This window comes from Schistocerca gregaria, unplaced genomic scaffold (assembly GCF_023897955.1).
Source record: "Schistocerca gregaria isolate iqSchGreg1 unplaced genomic scaffold, iqSchGreg1.2 ptg000846l, whole genome shotgun sequence".
In the NCBI taxonomy this organism is placed as follows: Eukaryota; Metazoa; Arthropoda; class Insecta; order Orthoptera; family Acrididae; genus Schistocerca; species Schistocerca gregaria.
In genome coordinates this window covers 60001-67500 of record NW_026062210.1, presented here as the reverse complement: position 1 = coordinate 67500, position 7500 = coordinate 60001, and the positions used below count along the sequence as shown (strand labels likewise).

General features: G+C 54.5%; 2 non-coding genes and 1 pseudogene across 2 annotated transcripts; all 3 read left to right on the top strand.

The window, feature by feature from the left end:
* Positions 1–3318: 3318 nt before the first annotated feature.
* LOC126322935 (small subunit ribosomal RNA) lies at positions 3319–5211 on the top strand. Its single transcript, XR_007559332.1, has one exon. It is a non-coding gene; the product is annotated as a small subunit ribosomal RNA (ribosomal RNA).
* A 374-nt stretch (positions 5212–5585) lies between these two features.
* On the top strand, positions 5586–5740 carry LOC126322943 (5.8S ribosomal RNA). The gene has a single exon (XR_007559339.1). It is a non-coding gene; the product is annotated as a 5.8S ribosomal RNA (ribosomal RNA).
* Positions 5741–5928: 188 nt separating this feature from the next.
* LOC126322894 (large subunit ribosomal RNA) overlaps positions 5929–7500 on the top strand; it is a 4792-nt pseudogene continuing 3220 nt past the window's right edge.

Genomic DNA, 7500 nt, shown 5'->3' with positions numbered 1-7500 from the left:
ACTGTGGCTGTACCAGATTATCGCTTAACCTAACTGTGGCTGTACCAGATTATCGCTTAACCTAACTGTGGCTGTACCAGATTATCGCTTAACCTAACTGTGGCTGTACCAGATTATCGCTTAACCTAACTGTGGCTGTACCAGATTATCGCTTAACCTAACTGTGGCTGTACCAGATTATCGCTTAACCTAACTGTGGCTGTACCAGATTATCGCTTAACCTAACTGTGGCTGTACCAGATTATCGCTTAACCTAACTGTGGCTGTACCAGATTATCGCTTAACCTAACTCAATTTGTCCCTTAACCTAACTCAATTTGTCCCTTAACCTAACTCAATTTGTCCCTTAACCTAACTCAATTTGTCCCTTAACCTAACTCAATTTGTCCCTTAACCTAACTCAATTTGTCCCTTAACCTAACTCAATTTGTCCCTTAACCTAACTCAATTTGTCCCTTAACCTAACTCAATTTGTCCCTTAACCTAACTCAATTTGTCCCTTAACCTAACTCAAGTTGTCCCTTAACCTAACTCAAGTTGTCCCTTAACCTAACTCAAGTTGTCCCTTAACCTAACTCAAGTTGTCCCTTAACCTAACTCAAGTTGTCCCTTAACGTAACTCAAGTTGTCCCTTAACGTAACTCAAGTTGTCCCTTAACGTAACTCAAGTTGTCCCTTAACGTAACTCAAGTTGTCCCTTAACGTAACTCAAGTTGTCCCTTAACGTAACTCAAGTTGTCCCTTAACGTAACTCAAGTTGTCCCTTAACGTAACTCAAGTTGTCCCTTAACGTAACTCAAGTTGTCCCTTAACGTAACTCAAGTTGTCCCTTAACGTAACTCAAGTTGTCCCTTAACGTAACTCAAGTTGTCCCTTAACGTAACTCAAGTTGTCCCTTAACGTAACTCAAGTTGTCCCTTAACGTAACTCAAGTTGTCCCTTAACGTAACTCAAGTTGTCCCTTAACGTAACTCAAGTTGTCCCTTAACGTAACTCAAGTTGTCCCTTAACGTAACTCAAGTTGTCCCTTAACGTAACTCAAGTTGTCCCTTAACGTAACCCACGTTGTCCCTTAACGTAACCCACGTTGTCCCTTAACGTAACCCACGTTGTCCCTTAACGTAACCCACGTTGTCCCTTAACGTAACCCACGTTGTCCCTTAACGTAACCCACGTTGTCCCTTAACGTAACCCACGTTGTCCCTTAACCTAACCCACGTTGTCCCTTAACCTAACCCACGTTGTCCCTTAACCTAACCCACGTTGTCCCTTAACGTAACCCACGTTGTCCCTTAACGTAACCCACGTTGTCCCTTAACGTAACCCACGTTGTCCCTTAACGTAACCCACGTTGTCCCTTAACCTAACCCACGTTGTCCCTTAACCTAACCCACGTTGTCCCTTAACCTAACCCACGTTGTCCCTTAACCTAACCCACGTTGTCCCTTAACCTAACCCACGTTGTCCCTTAACCTAACCCACGTTGTCCCTTAACCTAACCCACGTTGTCCCTTTGCCTAACATAGTTCACTGCTCGGAATCTCTGGTGTCGTTGTTATCCTCATGTAGATGTCTTGCGAGTGTTGCTTACTTTCCACATATTCCCGCTATCCACTGTCAATTGTACTGCAATAGGACTATATCGGCCCCCCCCCCCCTCCCCTCTCTTTGTGTCTCTGTCCTCTCAAGCTGGTCGGTCTGGCGTTTGAGTGTTAAATGAGCCTCGCAGCTGTTCAGTTGCATTCAGATGTCGACGCCCTCAGTGTACGTCGTGGTATGGTCTGTGTCCATTGTCCGCTGATGTCGTACGCGTAACCCACACGCTGTACCGATCATCGGTAGTTACGTACAGAGTGAAGTAGTGTGATACGTGTGACCGTACGCTGGCTGTGCCCAACGGTGTCGAATCTCAATTTCCATATGTTGTGCTCGATGCTACTTGTCTCGTCTCCCAATAACAGCTAGGTTGCACTGTGGTACGCCGTAGAGGCGTGTGGGAGGAACGTACGAACGCATTGTATGTCACCCTGGGTCGCTGGGGGTGGTGGTGCGGTGAGTCAGGTCAGGTCAGGTCAGCGTGAGCCGTCTGATGTAGTGACGCTTGTATTCCGACTTTGTCGTATTGCCTCACACAAAGTGCTACCCTGGTGGACCGCGTTCCATATCTGGGACATGCCGCAGATGCCGGTTGACAGTGGATCGCGGAAGGGACATCGCATACGTGCGCGGGCCACCTTCCACGTGTTCTCTTCTGCACATGTCGCAGTGTGTATGTGGTCTGATGTAGCGTGTCGTGACACATGACATCCTGGCATGCAAGAATTGTTGAATTCGCAAATGTAGGTGGACATCTACGTTTACTGCCCAAGATACGCAAATGAACTGGAAATCCGTTGTTGAGCGGTTGTTCACGCTGGAGGTGAATCTGTGATGGCGACGATCGGTACAGCTATTAACCGGTTGTTTCAGCGGTACCCGCCACATCCACACACGTGACTAGGCCCATGTGGGTATGAAGCGATACGCGGCGGTGGCTTGGTGGGACTGTTCCCGGCCGGTGAAGGGGGGCCGCCCGGCGTGTTGGCCGCGCGCTGCGTGGGCGCACGCGCAACAGGCGGCTGGTGGGGGGCGCCGAGTGGCAGGAGCGCCAGCCGACGGGCTCGGCAGGCGGCGCAGCTACGCTGCGGCGCACCCTGCACGCGGCGCCTGGCGGCCAAAGTTGGTTCAGCCGAGCCCGGTGCGAAGCGCGGTGGACATCTGCAGTGTGCTGGTCTGATTGAGGACTGTGTGCGTTGAGGATGCGCCGCCGCCTGGCACTCGGCGCCGCGACGCCGTCTGCTGCTCGGTCGCCCCAGCGGTTCTCGCAGGTGGTTTGTATCGCAGTTGTGCGGACGTGTTGGCGCGTGCGCTGTGCTGGGAGAGTTCGCTTCTGCACCCAAGTGGGGCTTTGCCCTTGTGTGGCGCTGGCGTTGGAGCTGCCGGTCACCATAGGTGGCGCGTGTTGTCTCCCGCCGGCAATGCCACGACAGCACGCTCCCGGGCCTCTGTCGGCAGCGGCAAGCTCAGTTGGGAGCAAGGGTGTTCTCACTAAAACCGTCTACTCGCCTAACTCCGGGCGATTGCGCCTCTCTCGAAACCGACCAAGTACCTAGGACGGCGCTGCGCGCCGCCGGGACCTGAGAGGGTTTCGAGGTGTATCGTGCAGGGGAGCTCGGCCTCCTCCTGTTTGCAGAATAATTGAGCGGACGCTTGCGTGTTCGCGCGGGCCCCCGGGACACACTCCCGGGCGGCCGGCTGCTCAGCTCTAGTTGACGCAGCTCCCTGGTTGATCCTGCCAGTAGTCATATGCTTGTCTCAAAGATTAAGCCATGCATGTCTCAGTACAAGCCGCATTAAGGTGAAACCGCGAATGGCTCATTAAATCAGTTATGGTTCCTTAGATCGTACCCACGTTACTTGGATAACTGTGGTAATTCTAGAGCTAATACATGCAAACAGAGTCCCGACCAGAGATGGAAGGGACGCTTTTATTAGATCAAAACCAATCGGATTGGCTTGTCTGGTCCGTTTGCCTTGGTGACTCTGAATAACTTTGGGCTGATCGCACGGTCCTCGTACCGGCGACGCATCTTTCAAATGTCTGCCTTATCAACTGTCGATGGTAGGTTCTGCGCCTACCATGGTTGTAACGGGTAACGGGGAATCAGGGTTCGATTCCGGAGAGGGAGCCTGAGAAACGGCTACCACATCCAAGGAAGGCAGCAGGCGCGCAAATTACCCACTCCCGGCACGGGGAGGTAGTGACGAAAAATAACGATACGGGACTCATCCGAGGCCCCGTAATCGGAATGAGTACACTTTAAATCCTTTAACGAGTATCTATTGGAGGGCAAGTCTGGTGCCAGCAGCCGCGGTAATTCCAGCTCCAATAGCGTATATTAAAGTTGTTGCGGTTAAAAAGCTCGTAGTTGGATTTGTGTCCCACGCTGTTGGTTCACCGCCCGTCGGTGTTTAACTGGCATGTATCGTGGGACGTCCTGCCGGTGGGGCGAGCCGAAGGGGTGCTTTCGCGTCCCGAGGCGGACCCCGTTTAAATCCTACCAGGGTGCTCTTTGTTGAGTGTCTCGGTGGGCCGGCACGTTTACTTTGAACAAATTAGAGTGCTTAAAGCAGGCAAGCCCGCCTGAATACTGTGTGCATGGAATAATGGAATAGGACCTCGGTTCTATTTTGTTGGTTTTCGGAACCCGAGGTAATGATTAATAGGGACAGGCGGGGGCATTCGTATTGCGACGTTAGAGGTGAAATTCTTGGATCGTCGCAAGACGAACAGAAGCGAAAGCATTTGCCAAGTATGTTTTCATTAATCAAGAACGAAAGTTAGAGGTTCGAAGGCGATCAGATACCGCCCTAGTTCTAACCATAAACGATGCCAGCCAGCGATCCGCCGCAGTTCCTCCGATGACTCGGCGGGCAGCCTCCGGGAAACCAAAGCTTTTGGGTTCCGGGGGAAGTATGGTTGCAAAGCTGAAACTTAAAGGAATTGACGGAAGGGCACCACCAGGAGTGGAGCCTGCGGCTTAATTTGACTCAACACGGGAAACCTCACCAGGCCCGGACACCGGAAGGATTGACAGATTGATAGCTCTTTCTTGATTTGGTGGGTGGTGGTGCATGGCCGTTCTTAGTTGGTGGAGCGATTTGTCTGGTTAATTCCGATAACGAACGAGACTCTAGCCTGCTAACTAGTCGCGTGACATCCTTCGTGCTGTCAGCGATTACTTTTCTTCTTAGAGGGACAGGCGGCTTCTAGCCGCACGAGATTGAGCAATAACAGGTCTGTGATGCCCTTAGATGTTCTGGGCCGCACGCGCGCTACACTGAAGGAATCAGCGTGTCTTCCTAGGCCGAAAGGTCGGGGTAACCCGCTGAACCTCCTTCGTGCTAGGGATTGGGGCTTGCAATTGTTCCCCATGAACGAGGAATTCCCAGTAAGCGCGAGTCATAAGCTCGCGTTGATTACGTCCCTGCCCTTTGTACACACCGCCCGTCGCTACTACCGATTGAATGATTTAGTGAGGTCTTCGGACTGGTACGCGGCATCGACTCTGTCGTTGCCGATGCTACCGGAAAGATGACCAAACTTGATCATTTAGAGGAAGTAAAAGTCGTAACAAGGTTTCCGTAGGTGAACCTGCGGAAGGATCATTACCGACTAGACTGCATGTCTTTCGATGTGCGTGTCGTGTCGTGTCGCGCAACACGCTACCTGTACGGCAGTGGCCGTGCGCCGCGTGCGGAACCACGCGTGCCTCTCAAAACTAGCGGAAGTGTTGTTGTTGTTGTTGTGTGGTACGAGCGCTGAAGCTCTGGAGCGGCTGGCCTGCGGTACCTGGCGCCTGGCGCCGGTTTTGAATGACGTTCGCCCGAGTGCCTGTCCGCTCCGGTGTGGAGCCGTACGACGCCCATCGGCTGTGAGGCCGTTGGACACAAAAAAAAATAGTGGAACAGGGGCCGTCAGACGCCTCAGTCCCGCAAATGCTACTGTCTTGAAAGAGACAGTGGGAGACTGAAAAGGAAAAGATCACCCAGGACGGTGGATCACTCGGCTCGTGGGTCGATGAAGAACGCAGCAAATTGCGCGTCGACATGTGAACTGCAGGACACATGAACATCGACGTTTCGAACGCACATTGCGGTCCATGGATTCCGTTCCCGGGCCACGTCTGGCTGAGGGTCGGCTACGTATACTGAAGCGCGCGGCGTTTGTCCCGCTTCGGAGACGTGGGAGTGTCGTGGTCGCCTGTGTGGCCGGCCGCGTCTCCTTAAACGTGCGATGCGCGCCCGTCGCCTGGCGGTTCGCATACCGGTACTTTCTCGGTAGCGTGCACAGCCGGCTGGCGGTGTGGCGTGCGACACCTCGTACAACGACCTCAGAGCAGGCGAGACTACCCGCTGAATTTAAGCATATTACTAAGCGGAGGAAAAGAAACTAACAAGGATTCCCCCAGTAGCGGCGAGCGAACAGGGAAGAGTCCAGCACCGAACCCCGCAGGCTGCCGCCTGTCGTGGCATGTGGTGTTTGGGAGGGTCCACTACCCCGACGCCTCGCGCCGAGCCCAAGTCCAACTTGAATGAGGCCACGGCCCGTAGAGGGTGCCAGGCCCGTAGCGGCCGGTGCGAGCGTCGGCGGGACCTCTCCTTCGAGTCGGGTTGCTTGAGAGTGCAGCTCCAAGTGGGTGGTAAACTCCATCTGAGACTAAATATGACCACGAGACCGATAGCGAACAAGTACCGTGAGGGAAAGTTGAAAAGAACTTTGAAGAGAGAGTTCAAAAGTACGTGAAACCGTTCTGGGGTAAACGTGAGAAGTCCGAAAGGTCGAACGGGTGAGATTCACGCCCATCCGGCCACTGGCCCCCGCCCTCGGCAGATGGGGCCGGCCGCCCGCGCGGAGCAATCCGCGGCGGGGTCGTGTCCGGTTGCCTTTCCACTCGCCGCGGGGTGGGGCCGTTCCGGTGTGCGGTGGGCCGCACTTCTCCCCTAGTAGGACGTCGCGACCCGCTGGGTGCCGGCCTACGGCCCGGGTGCGCAGCCTGTCCTTCCGCGGGCCTCGGTTCGCGTCTGTTGGGCAGAGCCCCGGTGTCCTGGCTGGCTGCTCGGCGGTATATCTGGAGGAGTCGATTCGCCCCTTTGGGCGCTCGGGCTCCCGGCAAGCGCGCGCGGTTCTTCCCGGATGACGGACCTACCTGGCCCGGCCCCGGACCCGCGCCGCTGTTGGCTCGGGATGCTCTCGGGCGGAATAATCGCTCCCGTCAGCGGCGCTTCAGCTTTGGACAATTTCACGACCCGTCTTGAAACACGGACCAAGGAGTCTAACATGTGCGCGAGTCATTGGGCTGTACGAAACCTAAAGGCGTAATGAAAGTGAAGGTCTCGCCTTGCGCGGGCCGAGGGAGGATGGGGCTTCCCCGCCCTTCACGGGGCGGCGGCCTCCGCACTCCCGGGGCGTCTCGTCCTCATTGCGAGGTGAGGCGCACCTAGAGCGTACACGTTGGGACCCGAAAGATGGTGAACTATGCCTGGCCAGGACGAAGTCAGGGGAAACCCTGATGGAGGTCCGTAGCGATTCTGACGTGCAAATCGATCGTCGGAGCTGGGTATAGGGGCGAAAGACTAATCGAACCATCTAGTAGCTGGTTCCCTCCGAAGTTTCCCTCAGGATAGCTGGTGCTCGTACGAGTCTCATCCGGTAAAGCGAATGATTAGAGGCCTTGGGGCCGAAACGACCTCAACCTATTCTCAAACTTTAAATGGGTGAGATCTCCGGCTTGCTTGATATGCTGAAGCCGCGAGCAAACGACTCGGATCGGAGTGCCAAGTGGGCCACTTTTGGTAAGCAGAACTGGCGCTGTGGGATGAACCAAACGCCGAGTTAAGGCGCCCGAATCGACGCTCATGGGAAACCATGAAAGGCGTTGGTTGCTTAAGACAGCAGGA